This window comes from Thermobia domestica, chromosome 10 (genome assembly GCF_964235325.1).
Source record: "Thermobia domestica chromosome 10, izTheDome1.hap1.1, whole genome shotgun sequence".
Classification (NCBI taxonomy): domain Eukaryota; kingdom Metazoa; phylum Arthropoda; class Insecta; order Zygentoma; family Lepismatidae; genus Thermobia; species Thermobia domestica.
The window spans coordinates 28,635,703-28,658,577 of record NC_137463.1 but is presented as its reverse complement, the minus strand read 5'-3'; the positions used below and the strand labels follow the sequence as shown (position 1 = coordinate 28,658,577).

General features: G+C 35.4%; 1 protein-coding gene across 1 annotated transcript in view; it reads left to right on the top strand.

Annotated features, from left to right (window-relative positions):
• Nucleotides 1–22,875, top strand: part of fry (microtubule binding protein furry) — a 1,411,512-nt gene that overhangs the window by 548,353 nt on the left and 840,284 nt on the right. The gene's annotated exons all lie outside the window — the stretch shown is intronic.

Genomic DNA, 22,875 nt, shown 5'->3' with positions numbered 1-22,875 from the left:
CAGTTTTCAGTAAATTAAAAAGAATGTAATTTTCTGTATGTTTTAGCCTTGAAATTCGGTGAAACTGTGTACGTTCCACCGTTATTCCCAACATAAATTTTATCAAACGGAAAGAACATTTGTCGCTGAGTGTACATATTCACCAGGTAAAAGTTGTCACGACAAGCTTGCATTTTCGAGGTTTTTTTTTTTTTTAAGGAGTTTTGTTTGACGCTATTTTTAGTATGTTTGCTGTACTTGAGGTTTCTTTTCAGTTTCTAACTCTGTCACTCACTTTCCCTTGTGTCTTTGAACATAATTGATTTACTCGAAAAGGAAATAAGAGGAAACTTTATTAATACTTTGGTAACATTCTTCGGGTGAAACTCAAACAATGAAGTCTTCATCTACATTTCTAGTCTTGTCAAAATTCTTCCTTCCTGTTATTTCATTATTATCGTAGCATGTTCTTATAATTTATCTTTCATTACCATTAAAAGTAACATTGGATTATAGTTAATTATTATAAACGATATTAAACATTAGGTCCCTTTGGAATCTGACATTGAACAACCTTTTCAATCTAATTTAAGATATACAGGTACCTTGCATAGTGCGATTAATTGATTCCAAGAAATGATCACGCTATGAAAACCACGTTTTTCGAGGTCCTTTTATAGTGGGTATAAACAAAATTTAGTTATCATTAAAAATGGAATAATATACAAGTTAGAAACGAAAAATAGCAATATTTTATAAACTAAATTATACAGAAAATACTTTTAAACATGTAAAAGTTATTCGAAAATATAAATCGTTTGAGTCTCCTGTCCAGCCAGAATTCTTATTGTCAGAAGACGTGACATCATTACGAAACTGAATCCAATGACACTAACTGAAAAAACCGAGTCTTCCTGGAACAAATCTGGCGAACATTAGAAGTTAGTATCTGGAGTATAAACTGATGTGAGTTGTAACCACTTTAAATTATCATTTCATTACAGCAATGCTTTCAGTGGTTTGCAATAGCACTGTAATATTATGTATTTTTTTTAGGAAAATAAATTTTATGTAAAAACAATAATTCATGGGTTGGATTGAGGTTTAACGTCCCTTTCAGCACCGAGGTTGTATGAACCTTGGACCTACAGCTTAATCCACGATTCTAATCATATGAGCTTCCGCTGAGAATCGAACCCAGATCTTCCGCGCCGAAACACGTACGCTTACCATAGATCTACGAGGACGCTACAATAATTGGTATTGAAAATGTTCAAAGGAACTGTTTAGTGTATTTGATAATGCAGTTATGTTCATATTAACTAATACCTTTTGGGCGTGATGCCTTTCGTGTCTCATCCTCATATTTGACATATTGGTACCTCTAAATTTGGAGCAATAAAATATTTTTTTTTTTTTTCAAAGATACTGAAGGGGAGTATTTCGACATGTTCAAGGTGAATGATCTTGAACATGAAATTTCTTCGAAACGGGCCTATTGCATATAAAGCTCTGCTAATTAGCTTTCCAATGATACCTGTTTCCCGGCCGAACCTGTATTAGAACCAGAATTGTTGTCATTTATGTTCAGAAGAAATGTTGAAATTTCATGAAATTTCCAAACTTTGAAAATCTGTAATTTTCCTCATAATTGAGATATAACTCTGAAAATGTGAGTTTTTACATCTTTGATCAAGGACATTGAATCCACAAAATTTGAAAGTAATCCGAGAGGGTCGATTGAGTTGTGTGTGTTGAATTGACATGGAATGACCTCACATATGCTGGATTTTCAACACAATTAATATGGTTGTATTGCAGTCTATGTCAAAGAATGTTCCCCTGTCAATATTTGCATGGTACGAATTACAAGAGCGTATCAAGGTAAATGGTTACCCATATATATATATATAATATGCAGGTGTCTCAAAAGTCGCCTGATATAGGGTAACTCTGTTATTATCAAAGTTACAACAAAATGTAAGAGGGGAAACTGTCTCCAAATATATTTTCAATCTAAAGTGATTTTTTTTTTTTTTTTTTTTTAAATCGGACAAGCCGTTTAGGCTGTACACTGTTCCAATGTTAAATGAAAATGCAACATTGCCGTTTAACTTTACCCACAACGTAAGTGAATGAAGTTACTGTTTGAAATGGGGGCTGGCCATTGACATGTTAGCATAAAAGACAGGAACTTCATTCACTTATGTTGTGGATCCAGATAAATGACAACGTTGCATTTTCATTTAGCATTGGGCGCATAAAGAGTGTACAGCCCAAATCGCTCATCCGATCTTTAAAAAAAAAAAAAAAAAAAATTCTTCACTTTAGATTGAAAACATCATATTTGGAGACAGTTTCCCCTATTACATTTTGTTGTAAATCTGATATTAACAGAATTACCCTATGTCAGGAGACTTTTGACACCCTGTATGTATGTAGACACCTCATATATATATATATATATATATATATATATATATATATATATATATATATATATATATATATATATATATATATATATAGCTAATCGTGGTTTCTTTTTGTATACTTCCATACAATGTTGTCAGATCTGAAGATTAAAACGTAGCGAGTTGGGTTCCAAAAGGAGCGGATTTGTACTATTTCTAGCCCAATCATAAAAATAAATTATTTTGGAAATATACACTTTTACCAATATATGCAAACCCTTACCGATCTAATGGAAACATCTGGAAAATATACGTCTGATACTGGGGTTGGCAACGATCAGGCGGCAATCACAATTTCGGGCTGTTGGCGGTTGTGTGTTAGGGCAAACTCCATTCTACGTCAGGAGCACTGCAACTGCAGTGCAATGAACTGAGCAGACGACAATAGTATAAAAATGGACGACTTGCCTTTTTTCTAAGGAGACATGTTGGTTTAAGTCATTTTTGTGGACTATGAAATAAACTTTACACCGTTTATAGTATTCCTTTCACTGTTATTCCTCACTTCTTTAATTCATTTACTAACTTCTTTATCTGGGATCTATAAATTTGGAAGTTTTTATTGTACATATCCCATTTACTTATTTTGTTGATATGCATAATACAGTAGTATAATTAAATTTGAAATATTCATGCTTACATAGCTACGTTCAATTTTAGGCCTAGGCATTACCTGAGACTGCAGCAGCGCAAACTCAACAAAATCTAGTGTTGTCAGATCTGGAGAGTAAAATTACTAAAACAAGAATTGAACTAATATTGAACATGTTGGTTTTAGTAAAACTATTGTTCATCGTAAACAGAACACTCAACAAACAAAACTTTTATTGTATTATATAAAACTAATAATTTGTGATTTAAATCGCCCAATCCGATACTTGTAGCCCAATCTGTCAACACTGCTTCCATGTGTTACGTATTTTTTTTATGAAGTTTCCTTCATCTCGTATTCTGTGATTGCATTGAATTACAATATCCCCTTTTTATTTTTTTTTAATATGCCTTAGATGTACTTTGATGTTACTTTTACATTGTATGTAGTTGTTACTTGTCATATGAGCATTTGAGCTTATCACTACTTTTTTATGCGTATCTGGTTAAGATATTGAGAAATTTGGAAATTAATTTCCTTGTTGTTTCCTTGAATTCTACAATGTTGAGTGTGAGTGGTGATTCATTGCGGTTACTCTTTGTCGATTCTATATTGTATTAACCGTAACTCGTGCTATTTCCGATCATTCATGAATAGAAGATGCTTCTAAGGGTTACTACCATATAGACATGCCGTTTAAGCACGAGAGGGATTATGAGTGAGATATTTCCAGGAATGTATACTTGGTTAAACTAATTACATAACTCAGCCACTCACTCAAACATGCAAATGAATTACAGGAATTCACAAACGAAAACCGCAAAGAAATTATAACCAACTCTTACTGAAAGCCAGAAGAAATCGATCAAAGAGAAAACCAGAAATCTATATTTGAGATGTTCCAAAACCCCACATAACATTTTCTGTCATCGACTATACGTAAAACAGAAAATTAATGGAGGGAAGAAATGACTGAGTACACAGAATATTGTTGTGTTTAGGATTTATTTTCTACTAGTGTCAATTACCCTCTTCTCTGGGTTAAAAATAAGAAAAAGACAGTAATATGTTCCGTTAGTCAGTCACTTTTTGCTATTACTGAAGCGCTCCCTGATACCGATCATTTTCGATCATTTACGAGGGCCGTTCGGAAAGTAAAGAACGATTGCGTATCCCGCCCGAAACCGACTTCCCACCATTGTGCTCGACTGCGCGGCAGTTAGCTCCTTCCTCCACCTCAGTTTGAGCCGAGTCTGAATGCTGTGCGGTCACGCTACTTGTTTTTGCAGCGATTCAAAATGCCAGAGCCAAACGAAAATCCCGCCAAATATTAAGTACGGAGTTCATGGCAAGAGGAGCAACAATAAACTCAGAAGCCTATTATGAAACTCTCCAACGACTTCGACGCGTCATCCAAAACAAGAGACGTGGAATGCTGTCGACAAAAGTTTTGTTGCTCTATGACAATGCCCAGCTTCATGCATCAGCATGAACACAGCAGGAACTTCGCCTAAAGTGGGACATCTTTGGACATCATGCTTACCGTCCTGACTTGGCACCAAGTGGTTTTCACTTATTCCCGAAACTTAAGGAATTTTTGGGAGAAAAACAGTTACCAAGCGATGATAAACTCAAGCAAGTAGTGACAGTCTGGCTCAAATCTTTGGCGGCAGATGAGTATGACATCAGCATTGAAAAACTGGTCCCACACTATAACAAATGTTTTGACAACTATAGCGATTACGTAGAAAAGTAGAGTAAGGTCATGTTGCTTTGTAAACAAAGTTTTGTGCTGATATCTTTTATTTTCATTTAACCATGCAAAAACGTTCCTTACTTTCTGAATGACCCTCGTATATATATATATATATATATATATATATATATATATATATATATATATATATATATATATATATATCCCTTTCCTTCCCCCAAGTTGTGGGTCTGAATTCGGATTTAAACGGCATCAAAAGTGTCACTGTTCATCTCAGCGGCCCCGAAAACTATGGATTCGACACTAATGTCGCTTAATTTTGATCATATATATCATGATCGGTCGGATGGTTCAAGAGTTATAAACAGAGTCACAAACATAGTAACTTTCATTTCTATTTATACAGATTATCACTGTTTCCAAGTTCCGATAATTACCCTGCTTTAATAAGTTGTAAAAAACATCTTTCTTATCCTTAATATTTAATAGGAAATCAGTTGATTTTTAGGAACTATACCCGACTTTTATTCATGTCATCATCAATTAATACACTGCCGATCGTTAAAATTGAAACACACAAAACGAAGCATTCGATCGATTCGATATTCGTAGAATGTGTAGCATAGTGGCATAATTAACGGCGTTTAACGGCCTCTTTAAGAAAAGCAAAGGAGACAATAACAAAGGACCGGTTAGGTAGTTGAAATGTTTGCTTGACGTTAGCGTTTCTGACGATTGAAATACTCATTGTTTTCGAATGTAGGGCAATTCTAATAAGTTTCGTTTTTTGTTCGTGTTGCAAATGTATTCTGGCACATTGGAATGTATCCTTTCGTTCTTGTGTTTGATAAGAAGTCTCCATTATGACGTAAATATGGAATCAATCGCTTAAAGAATGATCAATACACATATATGAAGAATTTCAATGGCACCGTCGTACCACCGTCCGAGAAGACAGACTTATTGCAGTCAAGGTTATTGCGGAATGCATAACCACATCATAAATACTCATAAGAATTCGAGTTGCCCTTAATCAATGATATCGAGATAACAGTCAATGTTCCACGTGTACGTTTCGATGCTTTCTGAATTGTTACGGTGTTGATGTCCGCGGGGTTCGCGGCCACACTTCAGTGTTTTTTTTTTTTTTTTTTGTTTGTTTGTTTTTTTTTAATGCTAGTGTATTTTTGCCTCTTTGTTGCTAATTGGGCAGCGCGAGTGGTCTCAGGTTTGATTTCCGGTGAGGGCACTTCTCTTAGGTATAAAGTCTCGTATTATGAAAAAGATTGTTAAACTCCAGTCAACCAATATTAGGATATTTTTCTCATAGCGCTTATTAGTGCAGTTTTCTTTGGCTGCTTACTATAGGTGTTTTCAGCTAGAATTGTGTCGAGATTCTTCTCTCATCTTGGGCCAAACAATTTTGCATCTTCTCAAAACAAATCTGGCTTTTATTAGCAGCATCCTTATGGCCGCATTTGTACCTGGTGGTACGATAGAAATAGTGTGCATCGCCTCACTGATGTGGTAGCGGTTATTATGGTGTTAGGCTTCCACTCAATCCTTTCTCTTCTCATGTCTAATATGCATTAACTAGAATTGATCAACCACAGTTACACCGAGGAAGTGTTGGAATCTATTGAAGTCTCAATTCTGGAATGTGGTCAGTTTCAAGTTGGACAGTGCGAGACCACGCAGCTCGCAAGATCCAATAATTCCTTGATGAACACAAAGTTGCAGTGCTTCCGTGGCCAGCTCATTCACCTGATTGATTCCTTGCCTGTTTAAGACCTATCTAATCCATGATGGCATAATGAGTAACACAGCAGACACAAAATGTTGTGTCACAAAATGAATTTCAGCAACATGTCGGAATCCCATGATTTCCGATATCCCACGAGGGCATTCAACTTATTTTTTCTGTCTATGGTTTGTCCTACCATAGAGTTAATAACGTGAATACGATCACATTCGTTCGGCTTTAGAACCGCAGTCGCACGTCACACTGAGCGATGTCTAATCATATCGTTCTTGTGTTGTAAAATATTGATAGAGATTCGGCGTTGCAGTTGTTCTATTTCGTAACGTTGCAACTGTTAATGGTCAGAATATATATAGAGTTCATTTGGGAGATATAGTAGGCCTAAATTATTTGTGTGAATTTGGTGTAAAATTTTTATGAATTTTATATCACAACTTACTCTTTTTGTTGCTTTCTAACAACATGTGTGCAGTATCATTTGATAGTAACTGTAACCACTTATTAGTGGTTTATTCAAATTGTAACCAATGTATAATAAGTTTTCGTATCATATTAACTTCCCATATTGAATAATAGTTTTGGTTTAACAAAGACCTGGATAAATGTAGTTGTGAAATGATCATAATTTCTAATCGTTGTTAGCATAATTATGTTTCGATGTCGCTGCTGTCAGTTTGCCAGAAGGCTTTTCCATTAAATAAGGCTATCTCGATTCAGTGGGAAGCTATTGATTAAACAACATGAAAGCAATGATTCTGTTCATCGCCCTCAATCCCACTGATTATTTTGATATCGTGTAACACTTGTTAGTGCAACTTTCATGTGTTTGCTTCTGCCGCTTTAGCTAGTATGTGACATAACTGAAACCTAATGGATCTGTTGTTACCTATCATAGGCTATATTGGGTTTCTGCACAATGAAACGTGCAGCCGTTCTAAAACAGAGACCGGAAGCTTGTTTTTTTGTGACTTTGTTTTTCACTCTTCATTAAGCGGAAGTGTTTCAGTTTCGCGTAATACTAAGTTGTTTGAGCAATTGATTTCTGCATTTCTGCATCATTAACTCGCAGTTACACTGACACAGTACGCGTTTGCAAGCGAAAATTTGGCAGTTAGGATGATGGCACGATTGCTTGGTTTGTTTGCACACAATGGTTTATACAAGCCTGTATTCATTTTTAACGAGTTTAGTTTGCCCGAACTCTTTTATATGTTTACCGTGTCTGTCCGTTTGTCCGGGAGACAAAAAGTCTCAATAACTACTTGGTGGAAAAAATGAAATCTTTCAGTTTAACATCCTACGTTTATGTCCTTTAGGCTAAGGGAAACGATGATTAAGGCAAGTGAATGATGATGGAAGAAACGATGGAATGACAAAAGTGGGAGGAAACGGAAGTACCTCGAGAAAACTCACGGACGCGAAGTAGACCACCACAAACTTACTTGGCCGGGGATCGAACACTACGCACCAGAAATAAACGCTCTATCACTGAGCCACCGTGCCACCAACGTGATGAATCATCATCAAAATTGGCCTGCATGTAGAGAATGAAAGGTTAGGAAATGAAATGAAATCTTTAAGATTTACGTCCCACGATTATGCCGGGTAGGCTAAAGAAGATGGAACGAAAAAAGTCGAAGGGAACGGGAGAACTCCGAGAAAACCCACGCAGATTTTGTTAGTCCACCACAAAGCTCACTTGGCGCAAGCTGGTATCGAACCAAATACCCCATGCACCAGAGATGAACGCTATGAGAAGTTAGAAATCTAGTTCTTCGATGGAGATTACATTCAAACGGAAGTTGTTAAAATTAACCAATTCCGGTTTTCATATCACTGTAGACCAGTGATCGCCAAATCGTGAATCGCAAGCTACTAGTAGCTCGCGGGGACATTTTTGGTAGATCGCGTTAACGGTCCGGTTGGTTAACCTTGATTCCATCACTGATCTGACGGTAACGACAGGAGGTGATGACGACAGTAATTGCTTTTTTCTGCCGGGATTAGGAAGAAATACCAAACTAACTTGGTTACGAAGGTTAATTTGATGCAAACTAGTACTGTATTGAACCATTGATGAATTTTCAAAACTTTGCAACATCACACTTGGATGATGGAAACCAACGCACGGCATCACGTTCTGTGAAAGCATCATCGGATTGTTCACTAACATCATTCTAGTCTTTTCGTTGAATGTACAAATCAACAAATTTAATTCACTCGACCAATCAACACAAGCACTAATTGGAACACATGTTTCTTTCTGCGTTTCACGAATATTGGAATCAACTTACCTCTTGCTACATGAACCATAGGATTAATATCATGTTGACTATACGGGTAACGCAGACAGTTAATAGCGTTCTCAAGATGAGGATGGTCATAACTTTTCGCATACTGATACATACCAGAATCTTCATTACACACAGTATCAGCAAAGCCGTCAAAAACATTCGAATGAGGAAAGAAGTTAGGATAATCTGATACAACCAATACGGCAGTATGCTTCTGTGAAAACTCCGCAAATTCCACCAATGCAGATTCGAAATTTGCTTTCTCCGTGGTTTCTATGATGATCTTATGGTCCATTTCTTCATCACGATGTCCGAATTGGGCTGTAATTATCTGGTTCACCTGATTTAGTTGTTCCTGTAGTTGGTCCCATTTATCGTCATTGCGTTCCTGCAATTGCTCAAGCTTTTCCTCAAAACACTGAGCTTGGTTCTTAATTTGTTGTGATATCCCTCTTAGAATATCCAACACGTTTTCTGGAGCATTCCTTTCGGCTTGAACCATCGTTTCATTATTCATAGTGTTCATTTTTTTTTTCGAGGTATCACTTTTCCACTTCTTAAGATGGTGAAATCAATATGAGGCTCAATGGTGCTCGTTTTACTGTTCTTCAAACGATATACTTTCTTTTCTCACTTTCCCGAGGTTCTGGCACCATATATAGAACGGTTCGCTTTTTATTACATTAAAATTGAGCCTCTACAACGCAAACTTTCACTGTCATAATTCCATTTATTTATCTATATGTTGTCCTGACAACAACGTTCCAAAGTCTTATTATCTTATTTAAACATTTGAATCTTTTTTATATACATTAGCATTATATCTATTTTCTTTCTCTTCTTCTGGTATTAAAATCAGCCAGCGTAGTACAAATATACAATGTACCATTGTACCGTCTACAAAAATGCATAGAAAAAAATGGCAATTATGTCGAAAAATAGAGCAAAATGTCTTCTTTCCAACGATGTACATTGCTAAGAGAATCAATAATGTTGTCTATTTGTAAAATTGATGGGAACTTTATTTCTGGATCAACCCTCGTAATACGTTTCATTTCACACTGTGAACCTATGATACAGTTCCCCAAACTGTGCAAATTAAATACTGAAAATGGAAGTAGTACCACTGAATCATATAAAACCAGTTGAGAATGCTCCAGGAGAGTTGCCAGGACGAACTTAAAAAGAACTAATTTTTCTTATTAACTTCTGCAGGCTTTATATCAATTGTTCTGTGCACTTTATTATTATACTCATTCAACATTCTTGTAATATATCTATCCATTTATAATTTCCTTAAGTACTAATTTTTTCTATAAGTTTTGTTTAACACTTGTGTTAAAACGTTCTACGATATGTTATTTTACGAAGACACATGCTCAAGATGGAGGGCTCAAAATTTAAAAAAAAATCGCAACTTATCATCGCTCTATCATCGCTTGCAACTTATCATCGCTTGCAGTTTTCAAAATATGCTCCTTAAACTCCCGAAATCGGAACTCTGTTGTCCAATATTTGGGGAACGATCGCCAGTGGCCAGTGGCCATCGGTTAGTATTTGGTACCAAAATGCTCATCATCCTTTTAGGTATTGATCAACCCCATAGCAGAACATGCCGCGATCTGCGATGTGATCGCAGAAAATTTGCCGCGCCTGTGCAGAAAATTTGTCAGAGGGGAAAAAAATAGCCAACTATAAAAACATGCCTGCTATATGTAGATGTCTTAAATGGACGGATGACTCGCATAAATATACTTTTTTGATTGTTTTTTATGTCTCGTAAAGTATAGTTTTAATAATTAGAAGTGTTTCATTTATAGAAAATTTTTGCAGAATTCCTGCAGAAAATTTTGACAATACAAAAGCTCATCGCAGAAAGACAAAGAAAGTTCTGGCATCGGGTTGATCAACTCCAATATGATCTGCCTATGACTTACAGTTCCCGAGATGTGGCTCCTTAAATGTCCCGAAATCGAAATTTTTGGGGTCAATATCTCGGGAACGGTAAGAGTGGCACGAAACATTACATCACTTTCTCAGATAATTTTTGATGCTCTATCAAATGGACGGCTCAAAATTGAAAAATTAGCTAATAGCAGACACACACCCATACAGACATAGAAAATTCAGTAATGATTTTTTTAAATTCGTTGAAAATCATTACTCGCAGTCTTCTAGTGTTTTGCTCTATGGATATCAATATTGAAACCGGAAGTTGTAGTAAAATTTCTACCACTTCTGGGTGTAGTAGAAAGCTGCGGACGAAGATAGCAGATGGAGATATTTCCTTCAAGCGTTCAACATTACTGTATTTATCCTATGACGATCAACGTTGAAACAAAACCATGGTTAATTTCTACTACTTCCGGCTTTAGTAGAGAAATGCTGGAAGAAGTAGTATCTGTTCGTGAGATGTTGAATCGATTCCAAGAAACCACTTGTCGCTATCGTTTTTGTAAACCGGAAATGGTTAATTTCTGCCACTTCCGACTTGAATTGCTGGGTAATAGATGGGATGACCTATTCTTGATGTATCGGAATAGGGAGAATTATTCCACCTTATTTTTTACTTTGCAAAACACTTTTGTGGCATGTGTAGATATAAATGGCCTCTTGTATACTCTCAAAATTAATTACAATACTATGGAGTGGAGGCTCGTCATAAATTCTTCAAAGGCGAGTTTTAAAGTCGTGTTTTTAGATACTGGAAGCGAGCTTCCTTCTATCGTGGTTGATCATGCAGTTCATATATAGGAATTTTGTGGAAACTTGAAACTTGTAGAGCGAGCCATTAAATACGTATTGACTTTCAATGGCTCATTTGTGGTAATCTTTCTTAAAGTAAATAGCGCTGTTTCTAGTTATGCAGTTAGGTTAGACAAAATATTGTTCCTTTATTTATGAATGAGACAGAGAGATCGTGCCTCTCAGTATTGAAGAAGTGTCTGGCATCGTAGAGAAACTCGTCAACCAGGCGTGAGAAACGTGCAGCATGAACCACTTGTACATTCTAAACGAATTTTGATTCCCCCGCTATATATTAAATTAGATCTTATGAAATGTAACTAAGTATATGAACGAGTAGGTGGACAATAAGTACTTTAGATGAAAATTCTCTCGATTAAGTGATGCCAAAGTTAAGGAGGGCATCTTCACGGGCCCACAGGTTCGACAGCTATTCAGAGATCAACAGTTCGATAAAATACTAGAAGGTGGTGCGAAGGTTGAGTAGGAAAGTTTTAAGAACGTTTGTTCACAGTTCTTGGCAAGTTGCCGAGCAACAAATTACAAAGAACTTGTAACTAAGGTGTTGTCATGCTACAAAAAACTTGGTTACAATATTTCCCTAAAGCTCTACTTTTTTCCTTCACACCTATATTTCTTTCTTGATAATTGTGGAGTAGTAAATGATGAACATGACGAGGGTTTTCATCAAAGATAGTGCAGCGATTGAGAAAAGATATGAAGGAATGTGGAGTTACCATTTGGCTGGCTACTGTTCGACTATTGCGAGGGTGCTCCAGATGTAACCAGTGAGAGAAATTTTCCGGAAAATTTGGAAACGGAAAAAATTCCGATTGATTCATAAAAACATACTCCACTTGTTTCTACATTGTTGTTTAACCGTAAAATTTATTTGTAAGAAGTATTGTCTGAAAAAGTTTCTTGAAGTGAATATGTAACGATTCTTCATTTCTGCAAAAATGTTTCAAACACTTCAATGTATTCTTCCCTCAGAATTCACCTCTGATCTCACAAAAACATATTTCGGTAGCTTAATACGCGTAAGACAAAGTTTTCTCATAGCTTTAAACACAATAAAATCAAAGCATTTCTTTTTATTTTCTGTTACAAAAATAATCTTCATAAGGAACTTTTATGTAGTTATTTCATTACATAATCAGACCTATATGTTAAGAAATAGTGGTATTTTTTGTTTTTGAAATAATTGATAAATTCACAAAGGTTTATGTTCGCTTTCATCTTACATTTTAAACAGTGGGATGAGATATTTGTACTCTACGAACTCGATTTATGTTCCCTGAACTTGATTTTATAAATATATATATATATATATATATATATATATATATATATATATATATATATATATATATATATATATATATATAGAGAGAGAGAGAGAGAGAAACACTATGTAAATTTTTACTTGCCAAGTAGGAAATATTAGAATTTTTTTTTTTTTTTTTTTGGTCCCGAAGCTAATTGGAAAATTATAATTCGTTGCTGTCTAAATTTCCTGTACAGGAATTCAATTTTATAGCTCAATGTGCAGTTAAGTACTGGAAAGTTTTCCACCTAACAGCTTTATACATACCCTTTAAAATTGTGGACTTACGAAAAGTTTTTCCACTTGTTTCTACACTGTAATGAAAATTTTCTGATCCATGAAAATTACTTTCATTTGTTCATACAGAGCAATAAAACCTTCCGATTTATAAAGAGTTGTTTTACTTTTTGCGTCAAAATGATGAAAAAATTTTCCGACTCATAAAAAGTTTTTCACTTTTTCCATACGACAGAAAATGTTTCGATTCATGAAAAATTGTTTCACTTGTTCCTACATAGTACTGGAAATTTTCAGAGCCATGAAAATTTTCTGATTCTTTAAACGATCTTTCACTTTTTGAACGTTTCTATATATGAATTTAATCAATTTAATGGTTAATGAGGAATCGTTACTTGATCACTGATATTTGTTTAGAAAATTTCCGAAATGGAAAATTTCCATCTCACATCACTAGATGCAACTTACAAAAAAAAAAAAAAAAAAAAAAAAAAAAAAAAAAAAAAAAAAAAAAAAGCTAAGGGAAGATGCTCAAAATAAACCCAACAGGAATCTATCTTGTATAAAGGATATGTACTTTTGCTACATTGAAAAGTAGTAGTTGATCAGATTTTTATATTGATCTGTTTGTCAAACATTTGAGTTTTATCTGTATGCGTGTAAGTCCTTTTTTCACTATACCGGTATTATTTAAAGATATCCGGATTCTGAAGGAGCTAAGCAATGTTTGGAGTAGTTATTCCAGGATCAAGGGTGATGGAGTTTAGCGTTCTTTTTCAACACTGAAACTATGTGAGTGAGGCTTACCTACAGTTTAAGGTGGATTCGGAAACATTATAGTCGGTGACGATGCCAGCTTTAATTTTTGAAGTATGAGGTGGGGGAAAGTAGAGGAGCAGAGAATTTTACGAGAAGCAACTATTTTATTTAGTTCCGAAACTAATACGTTCATAATTCTTGACCTATATTACAACATGTCTATGGTGCATGCATAACCACTGTGGGGACGCTCGCCCTTTGCCCCCGCCTTAGAGCATCATAACTGATAATAATACATTCAAATTTTAAGGCTCTGTTACGAGTCGAACCCTGAAACCCGTGCACCAAAGGTTCTACGCTAGCTACTAGACCGGTGGAGAGGGCTACACTTCGAACGGAGATCATATTGCAGCAGTGTTGCCAGACATAGTATGCGAAATTACACACACCTTCCGTCCAAACTGCACAATTTTACACACAAACTGGAAGAGGCTGCATACGAAATAGTACAATACAAACTACCTATGTATATGCATATTATGTCTGATGATGTACATACCTATACGTACATCGATCAGCCACTGTTCAAAGGTTCAGCATTTGATTTACTATTATACAGGCTGGTCCAAAAGTAGGTATACAGCCTCGTACTGATCTACTCATTGCCTTTTATATAATTTCTTATTGTTATCCATGAGGTAGACTTAGTTTCCTTATTACTTGTTCTTACTTGAATCTTTGATTTAACTTCTTTTTCTATTTTTATTCTTCATTCAATAAAAGATTTCCCATCCCTCTCGTTCACTCTGTCGTTCATCTGTTTGCAAAATGGCATTTTCCTGATTAGTGGTGAGAAGACAAAAAAAAAAAAAAAAAACAACAACTTACCCCCTTGCAGTTCATGTTTTGGTCAACATCAACGGTCAACATTCATTCATATTGCTTGGCTTGAAGAAAACGGCTTTGCTTAGGGGTGTGGGCTAACGGTCGTGACACCCGCTTCTGAAAAACTAGAAGTGAGGTACTAAGGAAATAAGGTTTTATTGCGCCGCCCTGTAGTCAGAGGTTGGCACTCGTAGTTTCAGAAAAACAATCTTCAGAAAAAATGGAAATAATGAATATTTGAATGAAAGGAACATCGCAAAAATCATCAATGATAAAAATTTTGAATTGACCGAAGTGCACACAAAATGCACACAGATTGGCATTACACACAAAATGCACACACAGGGCAAAATTCCACACATTTTGTGTAATTACACACACATTGGCAACGCTGTGTTGTAGTGAGTATTGTAAGTAGTCTTGCAGTCTTTTGCTATATATACATAGTCCTGAGCGGGAACTACTTTTATGTCGGACACTCTGTATGTTTAATTAAAGTTTTCAAAAAAAAAAAAAAAAATCCTCGAAATAATTACAAATTTAAAATACCTTTACACACTGATAGGTAAACAATCTCATCCTGGTCATGTGAAAATTAATGACCCAGATTCTGTAATGGAAGTGGTATGATGTCTGTTAATCCACATTAGAGAATTAGAAAAGGAATCAATATTAGATAAATGCTGACAATTCTTACAGTATAGTCTAAAGCTTTACAGAGCCCAGTGCAAGTGAATGTATTCTCTAGTGTGTGTATGTGCGTGTGTATGAAAGAGCGAGTAACACCTAAAACCAAGTATTTTTCTGGAAAGTAAAATATGTCAGTGGACAGCTCTCGCCTCATCTAGTAAGTCGGAGGTATAGAAGTCAGCATTTCACCATGGAAACAAATTGGAGTAACGTTATCTGCTCTCGTTTGTCTTTTTTTTCAATTGTTCCATTCTCGTTTCGTGGTGATGTCCTCTTTGTTTCCGATTCCTGTTATAGATTTCCTTCGATTTCACAGAACAATGGAGACAGAATATATTAAATTGAAAACTTGCTAATTAATTCGGTACAGAGTACAAGGTAGTTTAGGATAATTTTCATTCTATGCGTGAAATCTTGCATTGCGTATGTATATATATATTTATTTATTTATTTATTTATTTGCCATCAACACAACAGGCATAAGCCCAATTATAGTGTTGGTGTATTACATAATACATTTACAATAGTTTTCTTAAACCTAGAGTTCATATTGCAGATGTCAATTTCTTTGTGTTCGATACATATTTTGTTGTAAGTAGAACACATTCTCCAAATTGGTGATTTCAATAATACGTTGGTCCTTGCTTTTTTGCAATAAAACAGACCAGAGTTATTAGCACGAGTTTTAAGTGTCGGGACATGAAAATTTAATGTTGATATGAGATCCGTACAATTAAATTCGTTATGGACTATTTTATGGAGAAAAATCAAATCTGTCACATTTCGCCTTTGCTCAAGTGTAGGGATACAGAAGTTGTCTATTAATGTTAGATAATTTTCATAATATGGATAGGTTCCAGTTGTCTTGTACATCAAGTATTTGATAAATTTAGATTGGACCTTTTCCACTTGGTGTCTGTATTGCTGTTGTGATGGGTTCCAAATCACAGCAGCATATTCCAGTTTTGATCGCACATAGGCATAATACATTTTTGTTAGTGTAGTACTATTGTTAAATTCCTTTCCAGTTCTAATTATGAACCCTAACATCTTGAGAGATTCGTTAACTATGTTCTCTGCATGGTTATTAAATGTCAGTTTCGTATCAAATATAACTCCAAGATCTTTGACTGAATTTAATCTATTTAGTAAGATCTGATTCATTGAGTAATCAAACTCTATTTGACTTTTGTTTCTGGTAAACGATAAATGTTACATTTGTTTATGTTTACATTAAGTTTGTTAAGAGAACACCAATTAGCAATGTTTTCCATGTCACGTTGTAAATCGAGACAGTCATGGATGGTCTTTATCCTACCGTATATTTTGAGGTCATCAGCAAAAAGCAATTTGTTACTTAATAATATATGATCAGGGAGATCGTTAATGAATAAAAGGAACAATAACGGACCTAGATTAGAGCCCTGGGGAATTCCAGAATATGCAATATAATCAGATGATTTATACTCCTTGTAGATAACAGTTTGTTTACGATTATTTAAATATGATGAAAAGAACTTGATCAAGGGAGAAGAGAAATTATATTCGCCTAGCTTATGTAATAATACCTTGTGATTGACTCTGTCAAATGCTTTTTCAAAATCTATATATATTACATCAACCTGACATCCTACATCTAACGAATTTGCTATAAAGTCTGTGATAAGTGCAAGGTTTGTTGTTGTTGATTTGTGTGGGATAAAGCCATGTTGATAAGGTGAGATTACGGGTTGGATGTGGTCAATTATCCGTCGGTATAAGATTTGTTCAAATATCTTTGCAAAAGTAGGTAAAATTGATATAGGCCGGTAGTTACTTATTACGTGTTTATCATTGGTTTTTGGTATTGGGCAAACTATAGATGATTTCCATTTATCCGGAAAAACGCATGTTTTTAAAGCGAGATTGAATGCAATCCTTAGCGGATATGTAAACGCATCTATACAACCCTTTATGATATATGGAGGTATTCCATCAGGACCAACAGCAGTTCTGGGCTTTAATTTTTTGATTGCCATTACTACTTCAGATTGAGTGATTTCCTCAATGGTAAGTGACTCTAGTTTGTTACTTACATAAGTTAATAAATTGTTCGTAGGATTGTCAGTGAAACCTGTATCTGGCACATATACTGACGAGAAATACTGTGCAAAAGCATTGGCTATTTCATCATTATGATAAAGGTCGCGTCCCTCATAATTTAATTTCCCCCCAAGAAGATGCTTAGTCTTATTTTTTATAAAATTCCACAATTCATTAGCATTGTTATTAATGTTATTTTCAGAATCTTGTATGAACGCTCTGTATGTCAGCTTAATTTCTTTCTTTATTTCCCTACGCAATTCATTGAATTTATTGAGATAATTCACTTCTTTATTACATTTGTATTTTTTATGATACCTTGCTTTAGTTTTGATTTTTTTGATAATTTCATGTGTAAACCAGCACGGATAAGCTGTTCTTGAGTTGTTTTTAAGTGGCACGTACTTGTCAAATACACTATAAATAATATAATAGAGTTTATCAACTAGGTCATTGGCGTTTTCATATTTCTTTAGGCAGTTCCAGTCAATAGATGTAAGCTGTTTCTCTAACTTATTACTAATTTGCTCCTTGTTAGAATTCTTGTTAGAATACCATGTGTTCTTGTTTTCAACTGTACATATAAAAACTGGAAATACATCCACAGGGTGTTAACAAAAATATCACCAATCTCCGCAAGGTAATTCCTTATACTAAAGGCAATAAAAGAATCCGATAATCACGAGCAAACCCTTTCTGTAAGAATTAGCACCTCCAAAGCGTGCCAAAATAATCTTGGTGACATTTTTGAAATCTAAATTTCCTATGAAATAGATGTGAAAACAGCAGTTATAGCAAGGCCAACAAGAGATGGTCTCTGACGTTTCTTACCACATGTGGAGGGACAATGCAGCCCCTACTTTGGTACTAGTGTTACCAACCACGGTCACTCTGTCTTACACCATTAATTAAATTGCCACTATAGATGCATCGAAAAAGCCTTGACACGTGAGTAGTAGCAATGTCACTGAGAGCTGTCAGGAGTGTCGTAGCAGCGGCCCCCGCAACCCCTGCAGTGCGGGGGGAAGGGGCGAAGTCTTGCGATGAATAATGATTTAAAGAAGTAGAACTTCAACCTTACTTCTGTCGGCTTAACAACTAGGGCCCCTTCTCTATATTTTGCGGGGGAGGGGGCACAAAAGTGTGCTACGCCGCTGGCTGTCAGAGACCATCTCTTGCTGGCTTCCCTATAACTCCCAAACAGTAAAATCGTGTATAAAGTGTATGTGTGAGGGGGGGGGGGATTTTCGTTTTGTATATAATTTTGTCCCCCACGATTTCTTAGTGTGCGCAGTTGATATGGCAGCACCGAACAGTGAGTCATGTGCCACAACTACCGTTCCGTTTTTTTTATGAGATTCTGTGTCTTGTGTATATATTGTTACGGGAAGGGTGGGAGATTTTCTGTTTTTTGCTGAGGCAAGTTTTCATAGTCCCGAGTTTATCATGTTATGATTAAGGTGGCTAGACGTCCCACTTCAGCAGGAACTGTCCCTTGTTTTCAACCGTTGTTCCGTTTTTTTTTTTTTTTTTTTTTTTGTGATCTTAAAACGGGATACCTAAATATCCCGTTTTTAAGAACCAATGAACGAAGTATTCCGAATTGTTGTTCAAAATATAAATTCAGAGCAAATATTACTCTCTTTCATTAAAATGGCTGTATACAAAGCTATTTTTAGTACCAGCACTCATTGGGAATTTTTAAGGTGTGCCTGGAACTTTTGAATGCTCAAGTGGGAATGATGGCACCGAGATCGTCGGTACAGTTTTTTTTTTTTTCTAATGGAGTTCTTCGAAAACTAATGGAGTTCTCTCTCTCTGTTAATGCTCCGACTGAACTTGTATTCTCACACACACGTAAATGCTTTGTGGACAAGTGAAAATACCTAACTGTTCATAGATACACTGAAAGCTGCGCTAGTAAGTTAAGATAAATTTTGATTTGTCTTGTACAAATCCCTCAAAGTGTTGAGTGAAAAAAAAAAAAAAAAAAAAAACTTTAAAGGAAAATTTATTCATCCCACAAGTACTAGTGAAAATTACATTATCTTCGCCAGGAATGGATATTCAATGATGAGATAAGTACTGTAGTTTATTATTAAGTTGAAAGCGCAAGGCCAATTGTTGGGTATTAGTTGAGTTAGGAAACGCTACGCTCTCACTGGCATTTTGTAACTATATATATATATATATATATATATATATATATATATATATATATATATATATATATATATATATATATATAAAAGTTCTGACGCCAAAATTGAAATCTGGGAATCAAAGATTTACCCCCACCCCACCCCGATTGATATGCGTCCTGTTTTTGTAAGTTAAAATTCGAGCAGGTGTGTTTACTTTACTTTTCCGAGGATCTGCTTCCACGGGTTTCTGAGGAGCTCATTCGAACCTGATGTTGGTCTGTACTCACGAAGCTCATTTTTTAATGTTGTCATCGGAATGAAAGGACAAGGGTCCATGAGGTTTTTTGGCTTTGAAAATCTCTAAAAAATGAAATGAGTACTACAACAATTCTAACTACCCGTGTTAAATATAGAACACCTACGTAACAATGCAATAAATATTTGTTTCACGCTATCCATGTTTACGTTTATTTTAGAGTCCCAAACATGAGTATTTGGAGGATTTTTGCGAAAAATTGCCGATTTTTCGTTAGTTTCGTGCTTGGTAAACAATAAGCGCAACGTTGATACACTTTCTTATTTATATAATATACTAAACATATAACAAAACATAACATATGTAAGTAACAAAATGTATCACGACTGCGCTCATAGTAAAAAAAGAAAAAAAAAAAGAACGCATCAGTAGATAGTTGCTGCACTGATGTTATGTAGCAGAAAGTTGCCTGTAAAGACCAAACGAAACCGCATTTAATCGCACGGAATGTGCATTTGTGAGAGAAAGAAGGTTCATCCAATCATTAAGAACAGAAACTACTGTAGTAACGTTATGCGAAGTTGTAGAGATGTGTGTGAGGTGCAAAATATTGAAGGGTCAAGGAAGACATATTCCAAAAATGCCACATTTCTTACAAAGGAAGAAACAGCATATCGCAAATGAATCGAATGAGGCACGACTGGCTACATATATTAAGTGGGTGATCGAAGTTGTCATTGTCAACGGTTTAATCAAATGATGGGAAGCTCTAGGACAGGTAATGCTCAATACAGAGATACCCATGATTGGCGACTTTGTTTGAATTATTTGTGCTGTGTGCAACGCTTTTCGACCTTCTCGTATCTCAAGTGATATGGAAGACGAGATCATTCCCGAACGAATGCTAACCTTGGTGAACCAACCTAATCATTTACAAATACTAGTAGAATCCGAAAACTACAAAAACGCAAGAGTACTTGGCACAAGATGTCCGTTGACACTTCAATGGACTTTCCAAGATTGACCGCTCGGGAGTTGCGCGATATAACGTTGGAATGTATCAAATTAAGCAAGCCAAGTCTTATACAGAGAAGCATATGAGTGAATTGGGTCTTTATGAACTATTTATTCACAAAAAGAGCGATGACATTGTTCGTGTCCACTACAGTCACATCCCACGTCTTCCAAAATATACAACGCATGGATTCAGTACCACAATGATGTTTCCCCGCCCATTCGTGGCTGGTATTACGAATGCAAGGTTTATGCACGAGTGGTTGGGTATTGTGCACATATAGCCGCTATATTGTGGTATTTGAGTTATGAAAGATATTTACAAGCATCAGGTCCTTCTTTACTTCCACACGCCTCCTATATAATGAATTCCGATGTTTCTCATTGGTCTGAAAGTGCAGAAAGCTGTGACAACGGACAGGATTAATTATTGCATAAGTTTCCACATAGTTCACTTGGTTATTGTACAAGCCACAGCAATGTTTCATGTTTTTGTGATTTGTTGGACCAAGAATGTTTCAGTTTATTCAGCTAAGTTATTATAAACTTTTGGCTTTAATTTGTGTATAATTTCTTATACGAACGATCCTAGTTTATAAATACACAACTCATAATATTTAACTCCTTAGAGCCAAACACCGCCCCCCCCCCCCATGGACCCTCATCCTTTGACAAACCAACGACAAATGATGCCTTCATTCGCTACTCTTAGCTTAAATGCACTGCGTTTATGTTTCTTGTGGCTTACTTTGCAGAATATCTTAGTTTGAATTTTGCCGTAGTGTCTGTTATTAAGTACACAAAAAATATGAAAGTAAAACAAGAAAAAGCTATAAAAGGCAAATAAAACAGTCCCATGACGAAGAGCAGTATAAGAGAAGTCAGCTGTAGCACCCGGTTAATATACAAATGTTCCGCCTTTTTGAGCGGAAGCACGTAGATCTATACAAGAAGTGTCAACTAAGGCAATCATGCAGTTTAAACATATTGAAGTGTAAAAAAAAAGTAATTAAGCGTAATTATGCGTTTATGAACACATATTTATAGTTACTTGTCTTGAATATAATTACGCTGTCTCGGTTTTTTTTTTTTTTTTTTTTTTTTTTTTTTGTTAAAGTTAGTAGCTGAACATGTGGTATTTACACAGCGCATAGTTCTAATGTGAGCGTGAATCTCCTTCCCACTTCTCACTATATCTGTACAAGTTCCTTTATGAAGACAAGTAAAGGACAGGACTCTCAAAGGGAGTGAATTGCTTGACAAACATATAAATGTAGTATTTTAATATACAGAATGTTGGGATGAGTTTGTGGCAAACTTAGATAAGTGATAGATGATACCAAATGCAAATATTTTTCCTTATAAATCCATATCCGAGTACAACTCATTGTGGGTCCACAAGCCTTCGAAGTTGTCAGCTTGTAATAGGTTTTGTCATTCAGATTAAAGCAAAGCGCCTGAAATATCCATCAACCCGCTATACGTAGCTCATCTGTTGGTTGCCTTTCACAAGGATATCAACCTATTTGCAATAATTAAACTAATCGTGCCAAAATGTGGAACAAAAAAATAAAAAAAGTGTTTTGAAAATTTGTATAAGAACTGGCAAATCTACTTAAAATTTGGAATCGAGCAGCGAAAACTGCATGTTTCTAACACTTTTGGTTTTCGAGATCTAATTGTCGAAAAGATTGGCCACAAATAAACTTTTCTAGCATTTTAATATATAGGTTGCTTTTTTAATAACTTGTTGCTAATTATTTCTTAGTCTTCATATCTGCATTTTAAAGAACTAAGCTATGCATGAGTTGTGTTCAGTTTTTTAATAATAGTTTGAATAATAATAGTAACCAGTTATCAATAATATCTTAGATACAACATAATTGTATAAGGAAATTTATGTTCCAACTTTGAAGTA